Source organism: Pipistrellus kuhlii, unplaced genomic scaffold (assembly GCF_014108245.1).
Source record: "Pipistrellus kuhlii isolate mPipKuh1 unplaced genomic scaffold, mPipKuh1.p scaffold_m20_p_4, whole genome shotgun sequence".
Lineage (NCBI taxonomy): Eukaryota > Metazoa > Chordata > Mammalia > Chiroptera > Vespertilionidae > Pipistrellus > Pipistrellus kuhlii.
The window spans coordinates 52,492,320-52,511,203 of NW_023425540.1; the positions used below are offsets into that span (position 1 = coordinate 52,492,320).

The following is an 18,884-nucleotide window of genomic DNA, read 5'->3' on the forward strand; positions in this document are numbered from 1 at the left end:
ACTATAATAGAGAGGAGCACATCTTTCAAGGTATATATTTCAGTTAAATTCCCCCCCCCCCAAAAAAAAAATTTTACTCATATTGTTAGTTGTGTTTGGAAACAGAACCTTGAAAATTATTTACATTTTGAAATTCTCAGTGGAATAATAGCCTCTGTACTGCAGCATGTCATATGGATTAAAATATGAAAAATTATTCTAATAAAAGGAAATGATATTGAGCAGCTACATCTCCGAGTTTACTTTGTTGACATACCCTCCTATCGCAGCCACAAGTTAAGAGCCAAAGACGTGTTTCCTGCCAAGAATCAGAAAAATAAAATATTTCACACTTTAAAAGTTAAGAGAATTATTCATACAGGTGGTGGATTGTAAGTGTTCCGTAGCACAATTTGCTTGTTTTAAGAGATTATGAAGAAATGATTGCAGAACTCATACAAGCGTCACATATAGCATTTTGAGTAGAACTAGGTTGTGGCAAGGGCTTTCCCTGTTGTAAGTATACACAAGAAGCTCAAACTCACTTCTCTCATGTGTTGAAGGTGTTTCATTAAGCATGAAAAGGCCGGAATTAATTATGCTTTGCAAGCAGGCAGTGCAGCGATTTATTTGTGTCTTTAAAAGATAGTCCACTCCTTCCTAAGGGCCGCAACAGGGAGAGGCCTGACCGTTACAGAACTGCAGTGGCTGATGACTCACTGTTGCAGATAAAATTTTATTTTTCTTGTCTTTTTAAGTACTGGGAAAATAAAAATCTTCTCCTTACTGGGGAGAATTCCTTTGAAGTAGACATTCAGAAGCTCGAGAAAATATAAATAGTCCTCTTTGGGGGAACTAAGGATTGACATTCATTTATTTGAATACCTGTATATGATCTAACAATCTATAATTGACTTCTTTTACTATTCTGAAGATTTCCCTCACCTTCCTAACCCCTGCCCATACTCAGATGACCAGCCAGATGACTCTTCTGTATGTTCAGTTCTTAATGTTCTGGCCTTTAATCCCATAAGGTCATTATTTAATATTTAGTCAGAAGAGCTGTAATGAAATTGGGAATAGGAGTAATTGACAGTTGCTCACTTGTGAAGTGTGCTTCTTCTTGTCTGTTCTCATTTTTAAGTGATTTTCCTCCTACATTTGCTTAACTGACTTTATATTATTTTTTTTTAAACCACTGTGATCTTTTGCACCTTTTTCCTCCCAAGAATATCCTTATTTTCTCAAATAGTCATGTGGTTCATTGTTCTGTTATTTTTTTCTTCTCATTATTTTATAGTAAGAACATTTAAATTATGTAACATAATAAGTAATTGTGTTGGGGTCAATATTCTCAGAAAGAGTTCCTAGAGGGATTCATTACTTTTAAAAAAATGTACAGGAACACCATTTTCTTAAAGTAAAATGTGTTTACTCATTATTACTATAATCTTATACTAGTAATTATCAAAATAACTCCATGGAAAAAGAATATATATTTAGTAAATTACAGGCTTGTTATTTTGCACTATCTGCATTCAGCTTTGCCTCATGCAGTAAAAATGTGATAGTTCCCTTCCCAGCATAGAATTCTTTGTTGCTCCTTCTCTTGAGACTCTGTGGTTCTCAGGAGTTGTTTATCCAGGATCCATAAGTGGATCACACGAACTAACATTAGCAGATTGTTGTAACCCACCTTCCCTTTCACAGTGATTGGTTCAGAAGAAGGTATATGATCAAGACGAGTCGAATTAAATCTTAGGACTTTTGCTGGGAATCGATTTATCTGTTGTCTGTGAGCCAGTCCGAGGATTGGCTGAGTTCATGAGCGGATCCATGCCTAGAGTAAAACTAATACTGTAGAAGACAATGCAGAAAGACGGAAGGTATATAGGTTCTTGGTGGCAATGCTCCTTAGGGAATTTGCAACTATGTTAGCCATTCTTATTTCAGCCAAGCCCAGTTGGGTTTTCTCTGACTTGGCGGCTGAAATTACCTAACTGGATAAATGATTCACTTGTTTTGTCTAATCAGCTCAGAGCAGGCTGTTTAAAGTTTCTGCCACTTCCCCATCACCCTCTACTGACTGTATGCCACGAGTACTTACTGACTTGATTTGGTTGACATATCGATTATGTACCTTATGACCTTCATGAGAAATGGTGGGTATACTTCTTATTGAGCATACTCCGAAAGAAGTGCATAAAGAAACCCCATATCCCTTTTCTCCTGAACTTGGTGTGCTTAATAAGGAAGACATGGTGCTTTAATTGTGTGAGCACTTTTGATGAAGAAAATATTATCTTCTTAAAATGCAAGTGAAAGTAAATTTAACACAGATCCTTAAAAGGAAAGTAGATTTAAAAAAAAAAGCAAGGGAAGAAAAATAAAGTACCAGAGAAAAGAAATAAAAGATGGAAGGGAATAAGAAGAGTAGGGCAAAAGAATAGAAATACAAGAGACTAGAATGATCAAGAACAAAAATTAAAAAAAGAAATCAAGAATAACTAGAATATGAAGAACAGAACAGTTAAAAATTATATATATCAGAAAGAAAGGAGTAAGGAAATCATAAAAACAAGGAAAGCATTGAGGAGTTAAAATGTTTTGTTTTTTTTTAATGGCAGAAGATTAAGAAAACAACAAAATTAAAAGAAGGGAAACACTGAGAACCAGAGTTGGTCATTGAGGCACACCAAATTGAGTAAGGGATGTGTTCATTCAATAGATTTTATAATAAAGCACATATTTTGGCAAGAATAAAAGATACATCAGTAAATCTTGTGTAAGCTCTTTCCTTGGGAAGCTTGAGATTGTTAGGCAGCTATGGATAGAGAAACAGCAGATGTAGAATTGAAGCAGAGAGATCCTCACCTATAATATAGATTAAACAGCTAACTTATTTTTTGCTGATGAAGCACATGCCTAGATTAATGTTCTACCAAACAATATCCAGTTGTGTCAGGCCTCTCTGAGTTGCAGTCCACTCTGCTATTCCGTAAACTTCAGAGCAGGCTTTAAAAATTGCTCCCGCTAAACTAGCTCCAGAGAGTCCAGGGAAAGTATTTTATTATCAATTGTAATACCAATACCAATTTTATAATCAAAGTGAGCTTATCCTTTTTTCCCCTCTGACTTGAAATGTAGAAAAAGAATTTTTGTCTTCTTTCATAAAGTTCTCATTGATCAGTGGTCTTTCCAGCCTGTGGGAAGATTAGGGAGAAGAAAAAGCAGCTTTGGAGTAGCCCTGGTAGAATCTGTTGACTGATGGCACTGGCTTCATATCCAGCAGTGCCTCAAAGTGGTGGTACCTCCACACTCTTCTTTTAGCACTTTCCTCCTCATTTGATTCCTTTTTCACTGGGGACCCTGTGGGCTTTTGGTGTCACCAACTCTCATATCAATAAACCTGACAATTTGACAAACTGCCGGTTCATGGTCATAGGAAGGTGTTATCATCAGTTTGATGTGTTAACTATTCCATAGGGGTTGATTTTTAAATAAAATATGGCATAATTATCGTGCTTTTACATAAGATTTATTGTCTAAATCTAAACAACATCTAGTGGATTAGAACGAAGGCTTTGGGGCCAGCCTGATAGCATTCTTGTCCCAGCTCTTGATGTGTCAGCTCAGGTATGTTTCCTTCTTTTTTTTAAAAAAATCCTCACCTGAGGATATGTTTTTATTGATTTTAGAGAGAGAGAAAGAGAGAAGAAGGGAGAGTGAGAGAAACATTGATCAGTTGCCTTTTATATGGGCCCAGGCTGGGGATGGAACCTGCAACCTAGGTATGCGCCCTGTCAGGATTAAAGCTGCAACCTTTTGGTGTACGGGATGGTGAGCCAACCCCCTGAGCAACCCAGCCAGGGCTCAGGTATGTTTCCTTTTTTTTTTTTTCTTTTACATTTTTTATTAAATTATTTATCTGTGTACATATTTTAACATTGCCCCCCCTCCCATGCATACCCTCCCTCCCCAGAGTTTTGTGTCCATTGGTTGTACTTATATGCATGTATACAAGTCCTTCGGTTGATCTATTACCTCCCCCAGATCTCCCTACCCTCCCCACTGTAATTTGACAGTCTGCTTGTTGCTTTACTGTCTCTATATCTATCTTTTGGTTCATCAGTTTATAATGTTCTTTATTATCCACAAATGAGTGAGGTCCTATGGTGTTTCTCTTTCATTGACATCATGCTGAGGGAAATAAGCCAGTCAGGTATGTTTCTTAACCTGCTAGTCCTGCTCTTTCATCCGTAGACAAGGTAATAGCAGTATCTATCCAGGATTATCCTGGGGTCTAAGCAAGGTAAGACCAGTGCATGTTCCAGTTGCCCTTCACATGGTAAACTATCAGAAAATGTGAACTCATTATTTTTATATGTGTTGGGGAAAATGTGAATGAGCCTTAAGATGAGAAAGAAATTGCCAAAACTTATACTTTCAGTAATGACCTCATGGAGAAAGTAAGGCATTGTAATAATTCTGAAGGAGAGGAAAGGTAGCCAAACAGAAAATACGAACCTGAAAAAAACAAACAAAAAAACACACCACTGAACCAGGACAAGGGAAACCTGGAGAAAGTAAGCAAAGAAGTAAATCTTTCAATGAGCTTATTTTTAGGTAGTTATTTCCATTAAATGTCCCTTATGATCAGAGAATCAAAGAACACTGTTTTCCTCCAAGTTCTTATATATTTTTTATACTCCTTAGAAGAGAACTTATCAAAAGCAGTTTCATCAGTAGAAGCCTTAATTTTTTTTTTTTTTATAGCGGTTTGAAATTAGCCTGGATTTCCTCAGGTTGCTGAGGACTTTTGTACACTAATCTTCTTAAAAAATTACTCTTTCCTAATGTAAGTCCCTTCAAATCCTAGGTTTATATAATATTTTATTTGCCTATTACTTGTTCAACTTAGATACTTTATATTCTTGGCTATGGACTTATAAATGCAAACTAATTTGAAAATGATATGATTTTACAAATTAAATATTAAATTAAATATTTTCTTTGAATGTAATAACTTGAGATCATGTAACTGAGATCCTTTCCCCCCCTCCCCCCCATTTTTTACACAGTCTTTAGTGTAGTCATGTTCCTCTCTTATTTGGGAGAAGTGTGAAAACTGTGGAGGAGTATACTTTTTCCTTTCTAAACGTCTTGCAAATTCTTGTTTGTCCCCCCCCCCCCTTTTTTATTGTCTAAAGTTCTACATATGTCTCCTTTTTTCTCCAATTGTCCCCTCCCTCCAGCCAATCTCACCTGGTCAAGCCCCCATTACCCCAGTGTCTGTGTCCATTGGTTATGCTAATGTGCATGCATACACTTGTTTGTTCTTTATTTGTTTTTTAAAGAGTAACAGATCATGCTTTGAAATCAGAAAGCAGCCTTCTCTGTGTTTATTAGCATACATTATCTATTGATATTTCTAGGAACCCTAGGAAATGGAACAATTCTGAGTTTAAAGATCACATCAGACAACCCAGAGCAGAAAGTTGAAAAACCTGAAATTAGAGTCTTAAGTTACCACTTATTTTAAAATAATATGAAAGAATGTAGTCACTGAAATAAAACCAGAATGAACAAAATACTTCTACAAATTTTTTTTCAAAAGCTTCCCAGTGTTTATCTTTTTTTTTCTTAAAAATGAACATTAGTTAGAAAGTATTTACTAATATAATTTAACTTTTTCATTTTCTAACAGAAGAGGAAAGAGATTCTCCTTGCCTCAGTAGTGTATACATATGATCATGTAATAAGAATCTAGCACTTCAGGTTTTTGTTTTTTTTTTAACAGCACCCACTTGAGAAATAAATTTTAAAATGTCAAGCCATAATCATAACATCACTTAAAACTGGTATTTGTTCAGAATATGTTTATCAAAGAAGTGATATACAAATTAAGTGCGTAATTGCTGTGGTTCCTTAATTTTTCTCAAAATCAGAACATTGATTAAGTTAACTTTTTCATGTCTAGTCACTTAGTTGAACAGAAGTTCGGCTTCTGGCTGATTTTATGGAAATTATAATATGTTGAGTCTAAATGTTTTAATCCTCTCATTATGGGGGCGTGGGGGGAAATGGCCCCAGTCAGTGTTTAAAATTCAGGACAACATTAGCAAGGAATTCAGAAAAAAGGTGATGCTTTACTGGAATAATTTTTAGTTTTTTGAAGGTTCTGATTTTCTTATTTCCTTCTCTTTAGTTGCTAGTATAAAACAATTCTTGCATTAAAAAAAATAATGCTGCCCAGCAGGTGTGGCTTAGTGGTTGAGTGTCGACCTATGAACCAGGAGGTCATGGTTCAGTTCCCCAGAGCACATACCAAGACTGTGGGCTCCATCCCCAGTAGAGTGTTTCTATCTCTCCCTTTCTTTTGCTTTCTGACACAAGGCCATTTGGTTGAGAGGAGCTGATCAGAAATGTTAAAAACTGTGAGGCCATGAGTGTGAAAGAGTGGTGGTTCCAGTAGCCAGTCCTGCACCAGTGCGTTTTGGTTGCTTAGAAAAAAAATAGACCCTGAGTACATTAAGTCATTGTATAAATATGATCATGACTCATGGCTTTTAGTGTTTCTTTTCCCCTCATTCTTAGTTTTTTCTCCCTTCCCCAAAAAACAAAAGTAGCATGGTGATCTTTAAGGAAAAAAATCGAGGAATATCCTAATTCTGGTCCAGCATTTGCTTTTTATTTAGGAAGACTTAGGCAATAGGTATTCTAAAATTTTGAAGTTTGAAAGAAGAGCAACAAAAGAGATTAAAAAGCTATATACCCTGGCCTTTCCACAAACCCAGGAAATAACTTTATCTATTTTACCAATGAAGAAGCTGATTATGAGAGGACAGTCTCCAGGCTCTTGTTTTGTTTACTTATCTGTCTCACATGAAATTGGTTTTTCCACTTCCTAATTTGAAAGCTCAGGATAAGTGTCAGTCAAATTCTCAACTTGTATTTATTTGTATAATTCTCCCCTTGCTTTATCAGTGAGGCTCAATGCTACAAATTTAATAGAAAACAACAAATGTTAAATGAAGCTTATAAACAGCAGGTTAAAGTTGCATGTAGCTCAATGCCTATTGTTTAAGTTTAAATTATCATAATTCCTCTTTATTTTTATAAAACCTATTTAGTGTTCATTTCAGAAAGATATGACTGAACTATTAATAATGTTTTCCTCTGAGAGAATAATCTAAACATGTCACCTGGGTTCAGAATTGCAAATATACATAGACCTTTGTTTATTAAGATCTGAAACATAAAAAGACTTTATTTTCAATTAACTTTTTATATTTTTAAATAATGTGAAACTTAAGAGAATATTAGAAAAAGTACCTACACTATAAGAGACTCCTTTATGATCACCTCTTTTTTCAATAAGATTTAGAGTTCTTTTCTGTTTGTTTTTTTCTAGTAAATTTGTAAAGGAGAAATTATGTTTAATGAGTGCTCATTATGTATCACTATTGTATGAGTCACTTTATAAGCATTCTCATTAATTTTCATAAAAACTGTTCAAGGTACTATTATTCCCATTTATTATAAAGAATTGAAACTCAAGGAGATTAAATAATCTGTCTATAGCTAAATAGCCAGTAAATAAAGGAACAAGGATTTAAATATAGATTTATTTGAATCTGAAACCCATGCTCATTGGATAATCTGCACTGCCAATCTGTTAATGGCCTATGTGTTTCCCAGAGAATGTTACTATATATATATATATATATATATATATATATATATATATATATATATATATATATATATATTTATGTATGCATGATGTTTTTGGCTTTAAATGTGAAGGATATGTACACATTCATACATGTTTTTATTATACATATGTTGTAAAATAAAAGCTTGATTTTGTTAAACAACCAAAATAAAAGTTATTGGCTCCATCCTAAATCCTTGAATAACTTTTTTTACTGCATTTTTTTATCTTCAGAAAGAAATGCCACTAATATGAATCCTTGTACAATATTCCTGATTATCAGACTGTTGAAAGATACCTTATAATCAACCTGGTTTATTTCAACACAATTGTGATTGCCCCTGTCTAAATCTAAGCCAGAAATTAGCAAATTACTTCTTAAAATGTCAGGTAGTAAATATTTTTGGCTTGAGAGCCATATGGTCCCAGTTGTAACCGCTGCAGTTAGAAAGCAGCCATACACAGTATGTAAATGAACGAGTTGGCTGTCTTCCAATAAAAAAAAAAAAAAAAAAACTTCATTTACTAAAACAGCAGCCACCCATAGGCTGCAGTTCCCTGATCCTTGATCGAAACCATTGCATATGCCATTTACGCTAATAAATGGATTTAACCTTTGGCCACTCACAAACGATGTCTTCTGACTTACAAAACATAGAGAATAAAAATACTAGTGAAAGGTTAACAGCACTCTGATCCTTGTTACCTATTTGGCTTTCCTAAGTAAATGGTCATAAACAAGGGTTTTCTGTTTTGGAATATTGTATTTCAGACTTCTCAATATCCGTAAATGGTAATTCCTCAGTTATAGTTCCTCTAGGCCAAATATACTGGAGTGATTCTTGGCTCCTCTTTCTCATACCCCATAAACAATATGCCAGCAAATCCTGCTGTTTCTACCCTCCAAATATATCCAGCATCCAGTCTTTTCTCCACATACTCATCTTTCCTCCTCTGGTCCAAGCACCATCCTCGCTTTCCTGGATCATTACAGTAGCTTTCCTAACTGTCCCCCTTGCACCCTTACATCCCTAAGGGCCTATGCTCTATGCAGCAGCTGCATGGATCTGATAAACACAGAAGTCAGATCACACCACCCTTCTGGAAATACCCCTTTAAGAGCTTCCTGTACCCCATTTAAAACCACAAACTTTATAACAATTTACAAAGCCCGTTTTTTCCTGCCATCTTTTCTCACTCCTGTGTCTCTCATCCCTCATTTCTCTTATCAGTCATTATATTTACAAAGCAGTTCAGAACTCTAGTTCTACCACTTGTTGGCTACAAAATCCTAGGCAAGATACTTAAACCTTAGTGAGCTTCAGTTTCTTCATCTGCCCAACATGTGTTACAAAAATTCAAAGTGAAGTTGGTTAAAATATCATTATGGATATTTGGTATATCAATAAACTCCAAATCATAAGGAAAAAGCTTATAGTATTTGCCCATTATCATTTATGGCCTTTATTTTATTGAGTTATTCCCACTTTGCTGATAATTTTCATTATAAATAGATGGATTTTATCAAATGCTTTTTCTGCATCTATCGATATGGTCATGTGATTTTTTTTCATTTTGTTAATGTAGTGTATTACATTTATTGATTTGTAAATATTGTATCAACCTTGCACCCCCAAAATAAATCCCACTTGATCATGGTGTATGATCTCTTCAATGTATTTCTGAATCTGTTTGCTAATATTTTGTTGAGGACTTTAGCATCTAGGTTAGGGATATTGGCTTATAATTTTCTTTTTTCATAGTTTCTTAATCTAGCTTCATAATTATGATAATGTTGGCTTTACAAATGAGCTTGGAAGTTTCTCTTAAATTTTTTAGAATAGTTTGAAACTGATAGGTTTTAGTTCTTCTGTGAATGTTTGGTAAAATTTGCCTATGAAGCCATTTGGTACAAGACTTTTGTTTGTTGGGAGTGTTTTGATTACTGCTTCAATTTCATTAGTTGAATCTGTCTATTCAGATTCTCTGACTCTGCCTGTTTCAGTTTTTTTAAGATTGTATGTTTATAGAAATGACACACTAGATTAGATGGATTTAATTGACATTTTCAGAGCATTCACCACAAAGCAGCAGAATATATACTCTTTTCTAGGATAGACTTCCTATTAGAACATAAAACACGTCTCAGATATTTAAGAAGACTGAAATCACATCAAGCATCTTCTCTGACCATAATGGTATGAAACTAGAAATCAATCACAAGGAAATAAACTGAAAAACACATAAAAACATGGAGGCTAAATAACATGTTATCAAACAATGAATGGGTTAAGTATGTGATCAAGGAAGAAATAAAAAGATGCCTTGAAATAAATGAAAATGAGAAGGAAAAAAAAAATCTGTGGGACACAGTGAAAGTAGTCCTGAAAAGGAAATTCATAGCATTGCGGCCTACCTTAAGAAACAGGAAAAATCTCAAATAAGCAATCTGTCTTTATACCAAAAGTAACTAGAGAAAGAACAACAAAAAAGCCCAAAATGAGTAGAAGAAAGGAAATAATAAAGATCAGAATTGAAATAAGTGATATAGAGTCTAAAAGAAAACAATATAAAATATCAATTAAACCAAATTGCTGCTTTTTTTTTTTTGAAAAGATAAACAAGATTGGCAAACCTTTAACCAGGCTCTTCAAGAAAATGAGAGACCACCAAAATAAAATCAGAAATGAAAGAAAAGTAACAACTGATGACTTGGAAATACAGAGGACTGTAAGAAAGTATTATGAACAACTATATGCTACCAAGTTGGACAAACTCAGTGAAATGGATAAGCTCCTAGAAACATATAATCTTCCAAAACTGAATTGATATTTCAATAACCCTATCCAAGAGGAGCATTAGGAACCATGCTGTATTCATGTTGCATTCTTTAAGCGAAAATGCAGAACACACTTTTTCAAGGAACGGATTGCTTTTCACAGATAATATATTCTATAAATACTTAATCAAGTCTAAAGGGACAAATCCGACATGTACATTAAAGGAATTGCTGTGTCTTCGTGTGCAAAAGTCAACCCATCCAACAAACCTGAGAGCAATTTTAAAAAGGAAGGCATCTAAAAATAATGAGTACATTGTGTCATCCTCCCACCCTCAGCTAATGCAGTACTAAATGAAAACATTTGCCATGGCAACATCAATTTACAAAGGGCAAATGATGTTTCTGAAAGATTGGAATATTTCCTTTCAGAGATCTCAGATGTGCACACAGTTAATGCTTTTATCCCTTTTTAAAATAAATGTATACATAACTGAAAAAGCTTAATTGATTGTTTTAAATGTTTTAATTTGGAAATAGAATAAAAAATTCTTAACAAAAACTGACATCAAATTAAATATAAGCAGGAAAATACCACTAAAATATTTTAGCCTTCATCATTTATGGAAATAAAAATTAGTGTGTATGGTATGCTGTACTGAACTATGGTTAAACCATTTGCTTCCAAATGAGTGATCAGTTTGCTTCTATAAAAATGTAAATTCTGTTTACCTCATTATTTCTGCAATTGATGTTATATATTAGTTATAATATTTAACTTCTCCATTTTGGGCATGTTCAAGTATTTAGTTTTTTGTCCTTAGTGTATTTTCCATAAATACTAAGGCAGTATTCACAGACATTGTATTGTTTAAACTACTTGCCTCAAACTTTGAAGGCAGACGCAGTAAATGTAAGGAAGAAAATGGATTGGCAGCCTAGTAAATGAGGCATTAAGAAGGTGACTGTAATACAGTCAAAGAAGTTTAAAACAAATAGTCTTATATTGTTTTTCCGTTGTCCTAACCACTCCATAATGCAACATGGTTTTTAAATTCTTTACCCTCTGATTCCCGTCAGTGCTGCTTTAAGTTCTATTCTCTGCATCTCCTACCCAAGTCCCCCCATTTTCTACCACACGGCACCAGGTATTCCTAGATGCTGTTGAATCTCCTGACATTATTCTGACTGTGAAAATGTGTTTGCCCTGCATCTTCACTTACTGAAATCAGACCCCATTCATTAACTTACAGGATATGGTTCCCTCTCCCTGTGAACCCACCAGATTGCCTGAAACTGATCTGATCCGAAGGCCATGATAATTTGCATCACTCTTATGGACCGGTTATATTGTGCGTTCAGTGATTCATTGTCATGTTTTAAATCTTTCACACAGAAGGGTCTCTGAAACCAATGATTGGATCGCATTCTTCCTTGTGCATATTTTTGTCAGTTCAGGCTCATACTGAGCAAACAAACATCTATATTTAAAAGAAGCCAGCTCCTGTCTGTGCTGCAGACAAGATATTATTTACAGAGTGTTTTGTAAAATGTCTTTGCATAGAAGGTACTCAGTGAATATTCATTGATTAATTGATCATTCATGAATCTATGCCTAGCTCTTCTGCTCTTGAGTATATGTAGGAAAGCAAGTTTGCTGATGATCCATGTGATGTAATATAGATTGTCTGGTTAAGGCAATATTCCCAGTGCCTTGCACAAGGCCTAATAAATATTTGTGTAGATCAAATATTTATTGGCTGAGTTCTTTGGTCAAGGCACAAAGCACATTAGCAAATACAGGTTGATTAGGCACTTAAACATCTCCTTGGTTAAAATGGTTAGAACCGCATTAGGCTGTTTAACTCCTTAATGGCTTAAATTCTAGATGTCTGTAATCTTTTTTACTTCATCCTTTGAAATGTCTTTCAAATTTGTTCCTTTTCCTCTCTGTCACAATGACAGTGGTTTCCTTCATTCCCTGTGCTTCCTACACTGCCTGTCGAGTCTTTGCCCCTGCTGTGTTCTTGCTCACCCTCCCTGTCTACACTGGGTAATGTCTTCCCAGCTTCCAGACCTCAACCTGAACATCATTTTCTCAGAGGAGCTTTTCTGGATCCCCTCCCACTCCCCCTCCTTCCCCATCCCACCCCCACCTTTCAGAGAGCTGCCATAGGTCTCATAGCACCTCATGCCTCTTTTCAGGGTCCCCTTTACGGTGTCATTACTCAAATCATGCCTCTGTTTTCTCGTCAGATAGCAGACCATCCGAGGTCAGGAAACATCTGTTTCTGCTCACCATTGTATACCCCTGTCTAGTCCAGGACCTGGCAATAGTGGACTCGGTGTCTATTGGGGGGATAGTTAGATATATGAGACCAGTGGCTGACTGGCTGGCTGGATTTCTGTTGCTCCTCTCCGGTTACAGACTTAACCCAAATGGGTAGCGACACCTCCTGGTTTGTTTCCAGACCCTTTTGACTTTCTCCCATTGCATCCTCATTGCTCATTCTCAGTTTCCTCAAGTGTTCTTCCTAAAGGACTACCCTCATCATTTCATGCCCTGTCTCTTCAGTCACTAGCCTTATCTAAGTTTTCAGCTCCCATTCCCTTTCTTTCCCTGGCTTTATTCAGCCTGCCCAGTTTCTTTCCTCAGAACTCCCTGAAGTGTCACCTCTGTGTCTCTTAGTCCAGTCACCACTCTGCCTCTGCCTCACCTGCTTGCTTCCATCTCTGGGATTTGTTCAAATTGAGTTTTCAACTCTGGGGTCTTCCGGTTACCTTTGTTTATCTGATTCTTCCTCTCATGCATAGAGACTCAGCTTCTCTGCTCAGGACCTCTCAGATGCTAAGAGAAGCCTAGGGTCACTTTCTCTTTTTTCCATTGTATCATAACTTAAATACTAGAGGCCCAGTGCATGAAAATCATGCAAGAGTAGGCCTTCCTTCCCTCAGCTGCCGACACCGGCTTCCTTCTGGCACCCAGGACTGGGGCTTCGCTCGAAGCTCCAGCTTTGTCCAGAACGACAGAAGGATGTCCAGTCTAATTAGCAAATTATGCTTTTATTATTATAGATTTTAAAATGCCAAAGCAGGAGTATGAAAGCAGGGAAGTACTCTACTTGCTGGATATTTCCCTTTGGTGTCTGCAGAGGTACTGCTGGGTATAAAAGGTCAAGTTTTCTTATAATGCCTACTAGGGGTCACCGACAATAGAAAGCTAATTATAAAATGATAATTTAAGATTATTTAGTTTTGTTGTACTTAGGTTTTATGTGCATATAAGTTTCAGAAAAGTAAGAAAACAAAGCAAATTTTAAAGCATTAAATTTACTTTTTTATTTAGTGTTAGGAATTTTCCAATTTGGCTTAAAGGAGAACAATATGCACGGAAGTGCAGTATTTATGTTTACAATGTAAAATGAACTGATGACAAGTAAAAACATGTCTGGGAAGTGGGCATTTGCAATTCCTACAGCTATTTGGTTCATTATTACAAAAACTCCATTAACTACATGACACATATCTACCCCTGGGAGTTAAAATACAAAGAGAAGACAACCTTTGTAGATTCGTTCCTTTCCTTGAATTATGAATATTTGTCTTTCGATAGAAGTTGGAAAATTACAGTGGGATTAACTTGGTTTGATAGCCTTTTAAAAAAGCATAAATAAAGTCCGTAAAGGAAAAAGTGACTCAATGCTCTGGAGCTATTTTAGGAGGAATAGGCCCCTTATGAAAGGTTATTAGTCATGTAGCATGAGAGAATTCAACAGACCAATTCAACCAACAAGCACTGCATACCCAGTTCTTATGCCAGGTGACCTTTGGGAATACAAACAAGAATAAATCAAGGCTTCAGCCATTAAAACACAGGCCAATAGCAGGAGACAGACTAGCAAACAAGGAGGTTTGTTGTAACACCTACTGTGAAACCGAGATGTTTATGACCTGCAGAGGAAAAGCAAAGAGGGGTCCAAAGAATATTTTTGTATTTGATTTTATAGTTCCTCTTAGAAGTTCAAGGCAAAGGATGCAAACCTACTATAATGTTTTCTTTATGAGTTGCAAGTCTGAAGGAAATTAGTGGTAATGGAATCACTGTGAGGGAGGTGAAGAGAAGCAGAATGAACCTGCCCTTCATCATAGTTAACCAAATGTGTGACTTCATCATTAAGCAGAAGTACTTCATGCTTGTACCTCTTCTTTTAAAGAAAAAGTGTTATTTTGCACAAGTCACGGTTGTCTTCATTTTACCTAGAATTGAATTAGCTTTCCCTCTCATATTTCCCTCAAGATGGCCAGGCCTGCTGAACAGATTGATAAATATAGTTCCTTTCCAGTCAGCTGTGCTAAAGGAGAGGAACATAGGTGTGGCTAGTGACTGTTGACACAAGGTTCAGAAAATTGACAGTTTCCACTTTTAGGGAAACTTGGTGAAAAGCATCAACCACTGGCTTAAGCTTAGAGAAGGTGAGTAGCATAGATTGTCAGCAACTCCCTGTTCAAAACAGTATACTTCCCATCACATAACTAACCCTGTAACCACAGAGCCAAGGAGGATCCCACCCCTGTTACCCCCTGCTGTGCTTTGGTAATTATAGACCACTAGAGGCCCGGTGCACAAACTCCTGCACCAGTGGGGTCCCTCAGCCTGGCCTGAGGATTGGGCTGAAACCAGCTCTCCAACATCCCCAGAGGGGTCTCAGGAGGTGGGCTAGCCAGAGAGAGACTGTGGGAGAGCTCCAGGGCATGTCCAGCCCGTGTTGCTCAATCCCGATTGGCCAGACCCCAGGAACAAGCTAACCTAGTGGTTGGAAGGTGGTCAGTGCACAACATATTGACTGGTTGACCAGTCAGCTTCCCCCTGGTGATCAGTGCATGTCATAGCAAGTGGTTGAGCAGCCTTAACATATTATTAGCATATTATACTTTGGTTGAATGGCCACCAGACACTTAGCATATTAGGCTTTTATTATATAGGATTATCAGTATGCTCTTTCTGGTTTCCTCTGAAATGAAACTGTGTGAGAGCTCTAAGAGGTGTTCTCTCACCAAAATATTTTTTTCTTCATCATTTGCTAGTATGCATTGGTGATTCCCAAAGAAGAGTCCTTGCCAGGAAAGTAGCTCCCATTTCAGTTACTTGGCATGGAGCATCTTGTCATCATCAGCCACAATGTGATTATAGTTTAAAAATGCAAATGGGATTCTGGGATGAATCAACTGAAGGATAAAATTCATATGAAAAAGGGACGCTGTGTAAAACCCTAATTAGGCAGCATCTACAACACAGGTTTCCGTTCAGCCTTTCTTAAACTGAGCTTATTGCCACCAAAGGAAGAAGGTGATTCATGCAAAATTCAACAGATATTTATAGAGCTCCCAGTATGTGCCAGATATTATTCTAAAGGCTTAGGGTGCCAGCAGACATTTTTATAACAAGGTTGCATTGTAGGTTAGGATAAACATCCACAAAGTTGTTGGGAATGGAGCTTAGCTTAATGCTAAGGACAATAATAGAGCACTTTAGAGGATGCTCTTTTATAGTCACTTACGAAGGATTTAACATCAAATCTTCACTGTAGCTATTTCTTCCAGACCCTAATAAATATAAAAAATGGACAACATATTTTTTAATTTATATGGTAAGAGAAAGACTTAGCAAAAGAAAATCTGGACAAAGCCGGTTTGGCTCAGTGGTAGAGCGTCGGTCTGCGAACTGAAGGGTCCCGGGTTCGATTCCGGTCAAGGGCATGTACGTTGGCTGCGGGCACGTCCCCGGTGGGGGATGTGCAGGAGGCGGCTGGTCGATGTTTCTCTCTCATCAACGTTTCTGGCTCTCTATCTCTCTTCCTTCCTCTCTGTAAAATTCAATAAAATATATTTTAAAAAAAAAGAAAATCTGTAATGAAGTATCTTCAGTACTGGTTTCAGAGAAGTAAATTTTTTAAACCTGAGTTCTTTGCTGCAGAAAATCACCTATACTTTGGTATAGTTTTCCTTTGTTCTAATTCTTTCATACTAGGATAAGGTTGAAAGTACAAAGACCACTGAAGTCAGTATAAGCTTAAGAGGCATGTACTAAAATTACCTTGGGAAATAGCAATTTGATTGTATCCTCTATCTGGATCAATTCAAAGAAAACTTTTAAAAAAATAATTTTCCAATTGTGTTCTTCCTTTCAATATAATTCACCTTCTTGTCAAAGAGGAATGAACACTTTCTGTACTTTTGTCTTGTTGGTCTGGTAAGAACCATGGTCCATCAGGGAGATTTCCACCAGTTCTTTAGAGAACTTAAGTAATTTAACCCAGAGTGAGTATGTGAACATGTGTAGGGCTTCATGGATCCTTCACTGTTTTTCTGGACTGGATTCAAAATGTGCATGCCCTGGGTTAGTAGAGAGGTAGCTACCTATTTCGAGCAGGCACAAAGACACAGTTGCCCCCATAAGATGGTTGCACTGCTCTGGTTAGCTAACAAGAGAAAAGTTACCAGAGACCATACTGTACACAACATGATATTTCTATGGGTTACAACTAATTTGCAAGTAGCTGCAAAATAAGCAAAAGGATCATATTGTCTATCTGTACACACATTTGTGTTACCACATTGAGCAGTCTCTGTAATGAAGGCAGTCTGCAGGGATTCTCTAAGCCTGAACAATAAAAGGGCAGTGAGGATATTATCCAGTCAGGATCAGATCATAGCGCTCAGCACTAGCATCTGAATGGTACCTCTGGTTTCCCCAAACAGAAATTACTGCTTTCATGTGAACAGTTTTCCCATGTAATGGTATACAGATGGTTTTGTTTGTCCCGTATTGATTTAAATAGGCAGTTGGTGTTATTAAGTACTTATTCCATAGAAACCACTATATCTCTGTCATCTCCCAAGTGACTAAATCAAAATAAAGAGAACTCTTTTCTTAAATAACATAAACAAGGTCTTACTGGTATTGTCTGCACTGAGAACTCAGCTTAAAATTGGTAATAATAGACTATAGTAGGAGTTCTTTACTACTAGGCACATTTGTTTTCATTTCTAGCACAGTATCTTCTTTTGTCAGGAAAAAAAAAAGTGCTTTTTCAGGATCATTCCCAACAGCAGCAGTAAAGAGGCGTCAGCAATAGCATGTCCCTCTCGATTAGATTTGGCTGATGTACCACAGCAGACAGCACCGGAGACTGGCTGTGTACATTCACAGGATATGCCTCCCTTTTTGTGCCGCTGAGCATTATGCTAGCAGTTTGAATCTACAGTATTTTATAGTCAATCCCCTGGTGCCGAGCTCAGCTACGGTGTTCTTCCCAGAGACAGGAAAAGAGGGTTTGTGATGATGATATATGGAAAATTGTGAAAGGTTGTACTGGTAGTTTGGGGTGAATTATAGAAGCATCCTTTCGAGAACAGTGTATTCGAATAAAAGAAGTACTATAATGGGCAGAAGGTGCTGTTTTTGTGTCTTCAGGATGTGTTAGAGAGAAACATTGATCTGAGTTATGTATATGTTTTGAAATAGCTTTACTTTGCAGAATCAAAATAGTGACAGAATTAGATAGCTGTGGCTCTATAGTCTGGCTTTTTGCAGTTCGTTGACAAGCTTTCATGAAATGTTTTCAAGTGCTATTGGAAATTTCGAGGACTTGAACAAAAACTTCTCATTAAATTTTATACATCTTTGATTCCTTTATTTCTCCCATTAATCAAGTAAACAACTAACATTGTGCCTAAGAACTGACATTTTCTTTTCAAATATTAAAGGGGCTTGAAAATAGCCTTTTAAAAATTTCATGTTTATTGTTGAGAGTATTACAGCTGTCCCCCATTTTTCCCCCATTGCTCCCCACCCCTGCCTTGCTCTTGCCCTACCCCAGGCCTTTACCACACTGTTGTCTGTGTCCATGGACTATGCATACATACATGTAACTTCTTTGATTATTCTCTGCCTGCCTCTCCCCCTTTTTAATATCTGTCTTCCCATAGTGGAAAGAGAAGTACTGTAGTGAACTGGGTTCAAATTCCATTTCATCCATTTCCAGGATTTTTTTCAAATCACAAACAATTTATTTGTCTTCTTGAACGTAAGTTTTTTTTCCCATCTTTAAATGAGTGTCAGTAATACCTACTTGGTGGCATTAAAATGGGAAATAATTATGATGGAAATCTTCTAGATTGTAGTAGGAGGCACAATCAGGGTTCTCCCTCAAGGTATCATATGCTAAGCACCCATCATATGTTTAAATCATTAGAATCTTTTTATCTTGTTGAATGACGGAAGTTGTGAGGTCATATTTACCTGATCAAGGCATTGTTAAATATTGTTCCTGGTGTTTATCTTGCAAAAAAGAAAAACACAACTTGTTATTTGCACATATTAGTGATGTGATGAATTTATTACTTTGA

The 18,884-nt window shown here is 36.5% G+C and overlaps 1 protein-coding gene across 12 annotated transcripts in view; it reads left to right on the forward strand.

Annotated features, from left to right (window-relative positions):
- PAM (peptidylglycine alpha-amidating monooxygenase) overlaps nucleotides 1–18,884 on the forward strand; it is a 240,452-nt gene that overhangs the window by 108,600 nt on the left and 112,968 nt on the right. The gene's annotated exons all lie outside the window — the stretch shown is intronic.